The 13,761-nt window shown below is 38.7% G+C and overlaps 1 protein-coding gene and 1 pseudogene across 4 annotated transcripts in view; one reads left to right on the top strand and one right to left on the bottom strand.

Moving 5' to 3' along the window:
* The window catches only part of RERE (arginine-glutamic acid dipeptide repeats), a 465,254-nt gene that overhangs the window by 57,539 nt on the left and 393,954 nt on the right, over positions 1-13,761 (top strand). The gene's annotated exons all lie outside the window — the stretch shown is intronic.
* On the bottom strand, positions 12,183-13,099 carry LOC108586521 (annotated as a pseudogene). Its single transcript, XR_002523437.2, has one exon. The product of XR_002523437.2 is annotated as a 60S ribosomal protein L7 pseudogene (transcript).

Genomic DNA, 13,761 nt, shown 5'->3' with positions numbered 1-13,761 from the left:
ATTGAGGCATTTTGAACTCCTAGTCTTCATTTATGTGGCGTAGTTTCTCCATAAGCTTTGCCATAAGAGGAAGGAAAAGAGGAGCCGACCTTATGGTGGAAGCATCAATGTTTGGAGAAGAAGTATTGGGGAAATGAGGAGGAGGTTTTAAAAAGGGTGGTCACCTTGAATTGTTTATCCATTGTCAGAGGAAAGCCCTCCTGAGGCTTCATCCACAAGAACAAAAGCTGAGGCCCTAGGAAGTGCTCCTGGCCTCAGTGAATAGTAGAGTTAAGTGGTGCCTGACCTAGCTAACTGATTCTACTTTTTTTTGTCTTCAAATAAAATAAGCACCTTTCTGTGGCTATTCTAGGAAGCAAAAAGTTCTGGTTTCATGGAAATTATGATTAGTCTTCACAGTTTGTATGCTTTTTAAAAATTAAGTAAATGGACACAAGTTCTTGTGCTAAGAAACTTATGTTATAACCGAGAAAGCTGATTTATGATTTTTTCATTTATTTGTCAAATATTTAAGTACCTACTGTGTGCAAGTATATTTTCACCAGAATTTGTGGGAGACTCACAGTTCAATTAGACATTGAACCTTCTCCTAAGGCGCTTGTCTTCCAGTAGGGTGACGATGCTTGTATGTTAGTACAGGTACTTGTGATATGAGGATGAAATTGGTAAGGGTCAAGTGAGGTACTGCTGAAGTTCAGAGGAGGAAGCAGTGACCTCTCCTTAGGGGAAGGAGATTACACAAGGTTGCCTAGAGAAGGAGAGGTTTGATCTGAATCTTGAAGGGTGGATTGGTGGGGAATGAGCCTTTTTGAAGGTGTTCTAGTAAAGGAGTGACATGATAGAGTTGTGTTTTAGGAAAGCTATTTCTAGTATATGATGAAAGGAAGAGAGTGAAGACTGGGTGGAAAATAATGAGAATCTAACCTTTCTTTTTTCTTTTTCTTTTTTTTTTTCCGAGACGGAGTTTCGCTCTTGTTGCCCAGTATGGAGTGCAATGGCACAATCTTGGCTCACTGCAACCTCTGCCTCTTGGGTTTAAGTGAGTCTCCTGCCTCAGCCTCCTGAGTAGCTGGGATTACAGGCATGCACCACCATGCCCGACTACTTTTTTGTATGTTTAGTAGAGATGGGGTTTCTCCATGTTGGTCAGGCTGGTCTGGAACTCCTGACCTCAGGTGATCTGCCTGCGTCGACCTCCCAAAGTGCTGGGATTACAGGCATGAGCCACTGTGCCCGGCCGAGAATCTAACCTTTCTAACTGTAGGGGAAATGAAGAGGTGTGACAGATGTGAGACGTTGTAGAGGTAGAATTAGTTGGATTTGGCAATTGTTAGAACAAGGCATTTAGTCTTACATGTGGGGGAGGTGTGAAGCATAGGTAATTTGCATTACCTATCTGCGCCATTAAAAAATTGGGAACACAGGAGGACAAACTGATTGGAGGAAGAAGATGCTAATAAATACGGCTTTTCATTGAGCTGAGTGATTTTTGTCATTAGGCAGATGGAAATATTTAATACCTGAGAAGTCGTCAAGGTTAAGATGGAGATACTGAGAGTGGGGTAGTTGAAGCCCCGAGGTGGAATAAAATTGCCAAAGGATTTAGTGTCAGATGTGTCTTTTCCAAGTTTGTCACATTGCAAAACCTGAAAATCCTCCAGTTTTAGAACAGGAGTGCTCTGGTGTTGTTTAAAGAACTCAGATTCTTCCTGTGAGTTTTTGTTTCTCTTTGGGGTTCTTTTATTTTGATTCTCATTTTGGTAAGACAGGAAAGCATAATGGTTCCGAGTCTGAGCTTGAGAACAGAAGGATTGGGTTTGAATCCTTGTTCTGCCACCTCTGTGTCCTAGAACTCTGTTAGAGTTATGGAACGTCTTTGTGCCTCCCTTTCCTCGTCTATATAATGGAGCTGATAATAGCTAACTAATAGGGTTGTTTATACATTAGTGGGATAATGTATGAACATAATTTAGCCTGGCATATGCAACATAAGAAGTGCTCCATAAATGGTAGCTAATGTTGCTCTGAGAGTCTTGCTGGCTCCACTGCTTCTAATCCTAGAGTGCAGAGCTTCTCTTTTTAAATATAAAATTGTACAAAGTGTTTTGTTTTCATTTAGCATAACTGACACTGGCTGGATTTTCAAAGAATTTAACTTAGTATTAATATTAGTATTCCAAGGGAATAATTATAGTGAATATATTAAGAAACCATCTGGGTGACAGAGCAAGACCCTATCTTCAAAACAAAACAAATCCATAGAAATGGGCTTAAAATATCAAAAGCCTGTCCAAATTCAGTTACCTGTTCTTGGGCTTCCTGCTACCCTCCCTGTGACCTCTCATCCTTCACACCAAGGAACTGTGTCTCTCACACCTCTACCAGGTCCCTCCAGATACTTGCAACAAAGCTGTACTACTGACCCAGGACTTTCTTTTCATTCATCTCGGATTTTGTTTGGCATCTAAGGCTGACTTTTCTGGACTGTGGTGATTGTTATAAATGATGTATAAATGATTGTCTTAACTATTACAGGCCTAGGGGCTGGGCACAGTGGCTCACACCTCTAATCCCTGCACTTTGGGAGGCCAAGGCGGGCAGATCACCTGAGGTCAGGAGTTCAAGACCAGCCTGGCCAACATGATGAAACCCCGTCTCTACTAAAAATACAGAAAATTAGCTGGATGTGGTGGCAGGCACCTGTAATCCCAGCGACTCAGGAGGCTGAGGCAGGAGAATTGCTTGAACCTGAGTGGCAGAGGTTGCAGTGAGCAGAGATTATGCAGCTTCTCTCCAGCCTGGGCAACAAGAGTGAAACTCCATCTCAAAAAACAAAGCAAAAACAAAACTAATTATAGGCCTAGGTCTACTTACTTGAGGAGAATTTATTTTGAATTATTTCTCAGATAAATCTTCCTTTTCATAGGAAACTGACCTTAATTAGATTTATACAATGTAATAGCTCTGATCATCAAGACATACTCTGTGTGTGTGTGTGTGTGTGTGTATACACAGAGAGAGAGAGAAAGAATTTAGAGTTACAGGTATATCAGCAGGAAGATTGTCCCTCACATTTGAATTTTGTAGTGTTTTTCTTCATGTCTATTGAACTTGTATAGTGTTCTAAGTTCTTTATGGCTGTTTTGCAGTTGAGTGTAGTGGGTATACACTTGCACACAACCTGCAATCAGCAGAGCCACTTAGTTACTGGGATGGGATTGGCACCCATATCTCTTGAGATTTTGATTTTTTAAAAACTGTGCCAAACCATATTCTCCAAAGAGGAGAAGAAAGAATTTTGCACTTTCCATTCTGTTTTTTCTTTTAGGAAGCGTCTGCTTAGGAGAATTTAACCCTCTTCTAAAGTAACTGCAGATGTCTTTTATTCCCCCTTTTGAAATACCTGTAGTTTGACCTATAGTTTGATTGGACCAACAAAGGCCTCAGGTGCACTGGCTTGTTTCACTTGCGTGCTTCTGGCCTTTTTCTTTCTGATTCTTCATCCTTGCCCTTTGAAAGAATGATGCTCTTTTCCAAATGACATCTAGCAGATTCTGAGATGTGGTGTCTGATTTAGTAATTTTCTCATGTAAAAGGATTCTACAGTTAAATTAATGTGTCAGAAGAGGTAATAGTTGACAGTAAAGTAGGAATTTTTCATTTTTCTAAAGGAAAAATATAACCTTTCAGTGACTTAATACCTCTTTCTTTGACAATCACAGTATTTATTTTTTTTATTTTTATTTATTTTTTCGAGATGGAGTCTCCCTGTGTTGCCCAGGCTGGTCTCCAACTCCTGGGCTTAAGCAAGCCTCTGGCTTCAGCATCTGAATAGTTGGGAAATATCGTTTACTAGAATCTCAATGTTGAGGTGAGAGAATAATCCCATTGACAAAAATTGTACACATTTATTGTGTATACCATGATGTTTTCAAATATGTATACATTTGGAATGGCTAAAATGAGTATAATTACTTCATTTTTTTTTTTTGTGACGAGGACACTTAAAATCTATTATTCTTCGCAATTTTCAAGAATATAATACATTATTATTAATTATAGTCACTATGTTATGCAGTTGATCTCTTGAACTTATTCCTTCTCCCTGAAATTTTGTGTCCTTTGACTCACATTTCCCCAGTCCTCCTCTCAGCCCTTGGTAACCACCATTCTACTGTTTGCTTCTACTTTAGCTTCAAAAAAAGGTTGATGAGGCAGGAGGATCCCTTGATTCCAGGAATTCGAGACCAGCTTGGCGAGACCTCGTCACTACAAAAAATAAAAACAAAAAGTTAGCCAGATGTGGTGGCGCACACCTGTAGTCCCATCTACTTAGGAGGCTGAGGCAGGAGGATTTCTTGTGCCCAGGAATTTGAGGTTATAGTGAGCTATGATTGTGCCACTGCACTCCAGCTTGGGCAACAGAGTGAAACCCTGTCTCTTTTGAAGAAAAGATTGAGGGCCGGGCATGGTGGCTTACGCCTGTATTCCCAGCACTTTGGGTGGCTGAGGCGGATGGATCAGGAGGTCAGGAGATCGAGACCAGCCTGGCCAACATGGTGAAACACTCTACTAAACATGGTGAAACACCTCTACTAAAAAATACTAAAATTGGCCGGGCATGGTGGTGCAGGCTTGTAATCCCAGCTACTCGAGAGGCTGAGGCAGGAGATTTGCTTGAACCTGGGTGGTGGAGGTTGCAGTGAGCTGAGATCATGCCACTTCACTCCAGCCTGGGTGACAGACCGAGATTCTTTCTTAAAAAAAAAAAAAAAAAAAAAAAAAATTGAGTTTAACGTTTTAGGATTCTACATGTAAGTGGGATAATACAGTATCTGTCTTTTTTTTTTTTTTTTTTTTTTTTTGTATGGGATTTTCCTTTTTTTCCCTGGCTGGAGTGCAGTGGCGGGGTCTCGGCTCACTGCAAGCTCCACCTCCCGGGTTCACGCCATTCTCCCGCCTCAGCCTCCGAGTAGCTGGGACTACAGGCGCCCGCCACCACGCCCGGCTAGTTTTTTGTATTTTTTTTTTAGTAGAGACGGGGTTTCACCATGTTAGCCAGGATGGTCTCGATCTCCTGACCTCGTGATCCACCCGCCTCGGGCTCCCAAAGTGCTGGGATTACAGGCTTGAGCCACCGCGCCCGGCCAATATCTGTCTATGTCTGACTTGTTTCACTTAACATAGTGTCCTCCAGGTTCATCCATGTTGTTACAAGTAACAGGATTTTCTTAGACCACATAGTATTCTATTGCATATATATGTGTGTGTGTGTTTATATGTGTGTGTATGTGTGTATATATATACACATATAAAGTATATATATACACACATACATGTATATATGACTTTATCCTTTCATCTGTTGATGGACACTTAGGTTGATTCTGTGTATTGGCTGTTAGGAATACCATTTTGCGTCCTTATATGGATAGTAAATAAACATCTTTATGATGAGTGTTTTTGGTGAACAGACTTTGAATGTTTGACTTTTTGGTTGAATCAATACTTTAGAGTGAAAAAAGGCTGACTAGAATGAAAAAAGGCTGACGTTCAAATGCAAAATTTTAGTGAAGTAGTTTATACCAGCTCTCTTAACCCAACTACAATGTTCTGTCAGCCATGGGAGAAGTTGAGAAAAACAGGAATACACAAACCAGCAACAACAGTGAGCTTATCTCGATTTTCTTCCCATTGTCTTAACATTTGTTCCTCTGATAAGATTATGGGAAATTATGTAAATTCTAGGTTTCTTTTGATGGAGCATCCCATTTAGTATTACATTAGTGATGCACTAGAGAATTTGATTTTGGTAGCCCATGTGGTTCACTCATTTAGTCGTGACTAGAGAATGAGGATTTCCAGGGCATTTCTTTTGTGTTAACTTTAGAAAAAATTGATTATTTAGTGAAAGAGAAATGGAGCAATAATTTGCTAGGGAAAGTTCATACAGGACAGTGGTTATTAGGAATGAATTTTATTTAACAGAAACAGGAAAATGTTTACTTTGTGACATTTGCCAGCACTTTCTTTGTGTGTTTTGTGTTGAATGACAAGTAGCTTCATTATCTTCCATCGTTATTAGTGCCATCAGAAGCAGTAACTGGCTTGCTTTTTTTTTTGAGAAGGAGTTTTGCTCTTGTTGCCCAGGTTGGAGTGCAATGGCGCAATCTCGGCTCACTGCAACTTCCGCCTCGTGGGTTCAAGCGATTCTCCTGCCTCAGCCTCCCAGGTAGCTGGGATTACAGGCATGCATTACCATGCGTGGCTAATTTTTTGTATTTAGTAGAGACAGGGTTTCACCATGTTGGTCAGGCTGGTGTCGAACTCCTGACGTCAGGGGATCCACCCACCTCAGCCTCCCAAAGTGCTGGGATTATAGACGTGAGCCACCGTGCCCGGCCAAGTAAGTGACTTTCTAATGAATAAATCATTTTCAAAGTTTCAAACCCACTGAAACTAACAAGATTCAGTGCCAAATTAATATAATTGCATGTTTTCCTTCTAAAGTTAAAGTGATCCTTATCTTCAAAGAAGACTTTCAAAAAGATATACTAGTACATCTAAGCAGACTAATACTTTAGAAAGAATATTACCAGTAATAAAAAGAACAGAATTATAGTTTGATGCATTAATTTTAATAACTTTTTTTATAGCTCTTGAGCCAAGCTGAATAAAGTTAAACAGAAATATGGTTCTCATTTTGATTGTACTGAATTTATTATATGGCATGCTCTCCTCCCTTCAGATGCAGAGTCAGGGCTTTTAGGTCCTTTTTGTTTAAAAGAGTATAGGTGATGCTAATATTATATAGCACTAGAATTAAAAATTATTTTCACTGAATATCCTTCAAAGCAATGTAATAAAAAATGCAATACTTTGAATATTGCAGTTGAGGCAGTAGTCACTTTAGTTATAAGTGGTGCTCTGACTTTTTAAAAATAACAAATTGTTAGCCATGATCTAATTCTGTTTTATGAATTCGTTGCTTGTAAGAACTATACTTGTTTCTTGACTTATAGTTATTATAAAATTGATAATTTGATTATTTTTTACTTTATTTTTAAATTTTTAAAAATGTTTAGTGGAGATGGGGTCTTGCTGTGTTGCCCAGGCTGGTCTTAAACTTCTAGGCTCAAACAATCCTCCTGCGTTGGCCTCTCGAAGTGCTGGGATTACAGCTATAGCCACCACACTTGACTGATAACTTGGTTCTTTAATTGACTTTTTTCCTTTATAATAGCCCTTTTGTTGTGGTAGCATGCTGTAGATTTGGGGTTTTAAAATTTCAATATAACTTAATTTTTATTTTTTGTAGAGACGAGTCTCACTGTATTGCCCAGGCTGGTCTCAAACTCCTGGGCTCAAGTGATTCTCCTGCTTTGGCCTCCCAAAGTGCTGGATTTATAGGTTATAGGTGTGAGCCAATGCACCTGGCCCAATTTGGGGTTTTGCATTTTAGAAATATATGTTATAAACAGATTCTGACAATACAGTTTGTTTTTGCTGATGTGCTTGCCTAGAAAGTCTTGTTTGCTCTTGTGTAGGTTATCAGTGAAATCGTCTGCTTTTAAAATGTTTGTATTCTTTGTCCCAATTCCACGTGCCACTTGGTGTACTGTTTAGTTTTTACACTGCCTTTCACCCTCCCCAGAGGCAAATTGTCCATGAAGCTTAAACCAAAGAGACCCTCACTTGAATGGCCCCCTTGACATTTTGTATGCAAATTTTGTAGTCTTTTTCTTAAAGAAGGCCCCCCAACTTGTATAAACAACAGATCTACAAAACCTTCCTTTTCTAAAGTAGAGGACTGCTAAGAGGAAATGAGAAACAAAAGTAAATGTGGATTTTTAGTTTTGTGGTTTAGGTAAAAGGGATATAAATAGAATATTGAATGGGTTTGTGTGTGATGTCAGATTTAATTTATCATGATAACCATCAGTGGTACACCAGATGTTTTGACTGTATTTAGCTTCATATTAAATTAAGCATAGCCAGTGGCCTACAAAGTCCATCTGTACTGCTGCCAAAGGTAGCACTGAAGACAGCCAGCTGCCTTTCATGTCTGTTACCACTGCTAGCTGCTGTTTCCCTCTTGCCATGATATTTAAGCTTTGGAATTGCTCATGCACAGGTGAGCCTTTGTATTGAAGTGGAATTTGTATTCTGAAAATTGACTGTACTGAATGGCGATGCTTGCCTTTCAGTAGATAGTCTATTCTTATTTTTGCTTACCTGTAAACCAGTGGAAATAAATCAAATACATAAGATTAGTTAGGGGTTTATTGAGGCTTGAATTCTAGAGAGAGGGGAATTATTGTATTATGCACAAGTGCCAGTTAAACATGTACCAATCTGAAGAAGATTTTTCTATACCTGCTACTAATCATGGAAAACAATTAACTTACTGATTTTTGTTATATAAATACATATTAAGAGCTGAAAATCTCAGCAGTTAGTTTTATTTATAATCAGAAAGACAGATGTTAACAATCACCAAAACCTTTATGTTTTAAATGAACGCACCTTCACTTTTACTTGACTTCTACTTCATCAGCATAATTGGAGAACCATAGATTCTTTCCCCATGAGTGAGGGCAAAACATACATCTGCAGTGTTCTTAGCGTGAGGATCATTAAGATGGCAGACCTTGTAGATCAAACAATTTCCTCCCATGCACCCTCATTCTTTCCTAGAAAAGCATTTAGACAGCTCTGAAATTAGACCTGGAAAGCATGTGCTAAGGCAAGAACAAATATCTTGAAAATTTTATCATAATGTTGCTTTTTAAAGTCCTAAATGTCCTCTAAAATGAAATTCTTTTGTATTAACCTTCTTTCATATGCTGGCTTTCACCAGACTGCAGAATTGCCTGATTTGACTTTCTAATGTAACTGTAATGAATCTTCTGGGAAGCTGAAACGATTGAACACACATACTTCGCAACTCCATTGTAAAATATTCACTCAGTACTGTCGATGTTGCTGATTAAAAAAGGAGAAAAAAAAAAAAAAAGGAATTGGGAGTGGAAGAGAAAAATGAAACACTCCCGAACACATATTAGGGCTTAAAACCAAACATATTCTCTCAGGGTTTCAACCTTTACGAGACATCATGATGTGCAATAATACCTTGATTAAATATATTCAGCAACTCCTTAATAAAAACATCAAGTTGGGTGAAGGTAGCGTCTGCTTTGTAAAGCCACAATTAGAGGTATATGATTATGTTCAGTTTTGACATATTTATTCTGAAAAAGCATGGAAAAAAACTGGCCCATTTGCACAGACAAATTGCCCTGTGCATTATGCATGAGGACCCAGTAGAGTTAAAGATTTGCCAGCCTTTGAATATGGGACCTACATACAGTGGAGCCCAAATTTTTAATGCTGGGTCTTTCAAATGTGTGTCCCTTACATACTTTGGGTCTTATTTCGCAGCCAGAGAATCAAGAGGTATGCTTTTTCATGGTATAAGTAATTTATCCCAGGTATTTATAAGTGTAGCAGTATGTGTTTGGCTTATTTATTTGAAAGAAATTGAACACCAGAATTTAATAATTAAGGATTTATTAGTTAAAACTGAGTGTTATAATGAGCCAGATGCTGCTGCATTGAAACAGCCATTTTCATTAGCATTTTTAAATAGAAGAGAATTGAATTTAAATTTGTAGTGTCTTGACTTTGATGAGTTGACATTTTAAAATCTTTTAAAATCTATCAAATAGAAGACAAACTTCTTTTAATTTCAATGAAAGACAACACTCACACTGAAATATCAAAATAGGTAAGTGAATAAAAACCTACCTTAAAAATCTGAATTTCTTGTTTTGAATACTATAAAATAACATTAACTTAAAATGCTTGTGAAAAGAAATGACTATAAAAATGTGTGGGATATAAAAAATTAATTTTACCTATGACTGAAAAAGGTATGGATCACTCAAATGGAAGAGTCATTGGTGAATAAGAATGGGGAAGTGTGTTTATATTGTTTATTCCCTCCTTTTATCGCAGGGAAGCATTTTTAATAATAGCTTGGGTGGTTTGATGAAACATCCGAAGGAAACTCCCAGGAGAGGAAGATTATACTGGAGAGAGATCTCTCTATGAATCATTTACGCTAACCTCTTGCTGAAGCACAGCTTGCATTTTTAATGAAGGATGATTGCATTTCATAAACAGACCTTTAAAAATTAAAATAATATTGATCCTTCCTCATTTAGGCCTATTAAAATAACATGCTATACATTTCTTTCTAATAGCTCAGGACAGATTCTTATTATTGTTTTAAAACAACACACAATTTAATAATGTCTAATCAAAAGTTTCTTTAAATAGGACTTTGATTAAAATATTTCTGGAAAAATTTTCTTCGTAATGTAATATCTACGAAAACAAATTTTTTTTTTTTTTTTGAGACGGAGTCTCGCTCTGTCGCCCAGGCTGGAGTGCAGTGGCCGGATCTCAGCTCACTGCAAGCTCCGCCTCCCGGGTTCACGCCATTCTCCGGCCTCAGCCTCCCGAGTAGCTGGGACTACAGGCGCCCGCCCCCTCGCCCGGCTAGTTTTTTGTATTTCTTAATAGAGACGGGGTTTCACCGTGTTAGCCAGGATGGTCTCGATCTCCTGACCTCGTGATCCGCCCGTCTCGGCCTCCCAAAGTGCTGGGATTACAGGCTTGAACCACCGCGCCCGGCCAACGAAAACAAAATTTAAAAATTATGAAATGGTTTAAAGTTTGGCACTCCAAATTATTTCCAACACAAACTATCTCTGGTAAGTTTCCTTTAATTTCTTTTGATCATAACAGTTTCTTACAAGGCAATAGCTTCATTTCTTGAAACATCTACTGTAGCATAAGGAAAAAGAGACTCACAAGGTTTTAAGAAACCTTGCTTTTACAAACTACAGCCTTATGCTGAGTACAAGTTACATTATCTCTCACTTTGTTAGTGTTCTTACTTTTAAAATATGTCCCTCAATGAGATAAAGATTAAGATGAAACTTGAACTTTACTGTTTATCATTTTCAGAAGCTCTTCTCTGAACCCGAATTTCTCTTGTAAGGATTATAGGAATAACGTAGTTTAATGCCTTCCGTATCTTTTATAACTACTAGATGATACTGGGAGTATTTTTTTTCTTTTTTTAAATGAAAATGTTCCTAAGCTATGCTTTAGTACAAGAATATGAAACTGCAAAGGAAGTGTTTCTTTTATGCCGAAGGATTAGAAATAAAAAGCAAAGTCAAAATTCATCATCATATGACCGCCTTCTGGGCGATAGTCAATTTTTTTTTCTTTTTTTTTTTTCCCATTTGAAGAGTAGCAGTATGTAGTGTATAAGAACACAGACAGGCAAGGCAAATCCTGTCCCTGCTACTTCACTGGCAGGTTACTTAGCCTCTGTATCTTTTTGCTGTCTGTAAAATGGGGATAATAGTGGCCCTTGAATGGCTGTTGTGAAGGTTAAATGGGTTATTCTAGATTAGTGTCTGCCGTATACATTAAGAGCTGTGTTAAGGTTTAACTATTATTATATTGAATTGATCTTTATTTTTTGCAATCTTAAAACAGTTATTTGGGGACAGTTCCCGTACTACAGTCAAGTGCTGAAAATTCTGTTATGACTTCTTAGAATCAAATATTTTTCCATATTTACTTTATTGTTGTTTCTTTAGTGCCTTGCATATGTAACTAGATGATAATGTTTTTTTGTTTTTGTTGTTTTTTTTTTTTTTAAGTGAAAGGGATTCTGAACTAAAGATTTGGTATGAGAAAGAAGATAAAACTGCAAAGGAAGGGCTTCTCTGAGGAAGTCTGTGTGGAGTTAACACTGGGTCTCTATTTAGCTTCCTAGTTGCTATAGGAATAAGCACAGTATTTTGAACTTTTCAGAATAATAAGCCATGCATGTTCTGCGTGTTCTTTCACCTGTCAGTGCAGAGAGGATCATCGAGCAAAACTAACTGGGTAGCATAAGTTTGACTTTGGTATAGTTTAGGAACTCTGGAAGAAATGGAATTTGCTCCCTTCCACCCTCCTCTTAAATTCTTCCATCAGAGAGGTTTTCCCATAGGTGCCAGGTACTAAAAACATGTTTCCTATAAGAATATTGCCTTTGTTACTATAGATTGCTATTTATTTGGAGATATTAGACTCATAGGGTGTAGTAAGGAGCAAATGAGACACTAGATGCAAAGTACTTGGCATAATCCTTGGCATGTCCTAAGTGTTTTTTCCTGTAGCAGGGCTGGCAGAGGTACGGTTGGTGGATGTTTGTAAATGGGGGCTGCTTGAATGAGTATGTTTCAGAGTTACTGAGAGATTGTCATGATGGGCAACAGAACACTACCTATTTTGGAAAGTGTGCTCAGATGTTTCAAGCACTTTGGAGCAGCTTATATTGTAGATACTCAAGGTTTTCTTCATTCCGCCTCGTGGAGAAGATAATTTGAAGGGCCACAGGAAGTTATTGGCTTCTTTGAAGCATTTGCCAATAGTATAGATCTCATGAATCAGATCCTCCATGCAGATGATGCCATATTTACCAAGAGATGGAACAATCAAAGCGTTATCTGTCAAAGCAATTTGCTTATTGATTTTGCCATAACCACGCTTGCAGATTAGTTCCTTTACTGACTTCAGATTTGGGTTCCCCCATGTAATATACAATTCTGCAGTCCTCAGCGTGTTAACTGAAGCCTTGTTGAGCTTCACAAATGTTCCATTGAAGATTTGACAAAGGCAAAGAAGCTGCAACACCTTTCGGACCTCTGGGCTCACACCACTGACACCTCTGATCCTGATGACAAAGGCCAATTTGGGTTCTGCAGGTACATAGAAGTTGCCAGCTTTTCTTGCCATCCTTGCCATTCGAATTTCAGTTCTGTACATCTGCCTATATTCCTTGTGATAGTGCTTTGCTTTTTCATAGATAAGCTTCCTCCTTGCCTTTCAAAGCATGTTTTGGGTGAACTTCTTTCTTAGGCGCTTGATCTTCAGTTCTGTGAAATTCTTTTGCTTTTTCTTAAGGGTTTCTGGCACAGCAGGAACCACCTTCTTCTCTTCTATACGCTCCGTGTTTCCAGCCAGAAAAAGAGGCTCTGGTTTTTAAAAGACTACTGGGTTTGTAACACTCACAGATGTTGAATGAGGCAGAATGGTTTCTACATGTAGCACTTTACCACCCAGGTCTTAGCCCTCATCTTCTGTTACCTTGACTATTGCAGCATTCATTTATTCAACACATTGACTACTGACTATGTGCCAGGCATGGTTCTAGAAGTAACAGCCTCCTAATTCCTCTCCAGTCTTCCACTTTCATCACTGTGTAATCCGTTCTTTTTTTTTTTTTTTTTTTTTGAGACAGAGTCTTGCTGTGTCGCCCAGGCTGGAGTACAGTGGCATAATGTTGGCCCACTGTAACCTCGGCCTCTTGTGTTCAAGCTATTCTCCTGCCTCAGCCTCCTGAGTTGCTGGTGTTGCAGGTGCCCACCACCACGCCTGGCTAATTTTTCTATTTTTAGTAGAGATGAGGTTTCGCTCTGTACAGGTGCCTGCCACCATGCCTGGTTAATTTTTGTAATTTTAGTAGAGATGAGGTTTCGCTGTGTTGGCCGGCTTGGTCTCAAACTCCTGATCTCAAGTTACCCACCTGCCTTGGCCTCCCAAAGTGCTGAGATTACCGGTGTGAGCCACTGCGCCTGACCTGTAGTTCATTCTTTACACAGAGTTGGAGGAGTGGGATTGCTTTTTCAG

The sequence above is a fragment of the Papio anubis genome, chromosome 1 (genome assembly GCF_008728515.1).
Source record: "Papio anubis isolate 15944 chromosome 1, Panubis1.0, whole genome shotgun sequence".
Lineage (NCBI taxonomy): Eukaryota > Metazoa > Chordata > Mammalia > Primates > Cercopithecidae > Papio > Papio anubis.
The sequence above is the reverse complement of the archived record's forward strand: the minus strand, read 5'-3'. Positions and strand labels throughout refer to the sequence as shown.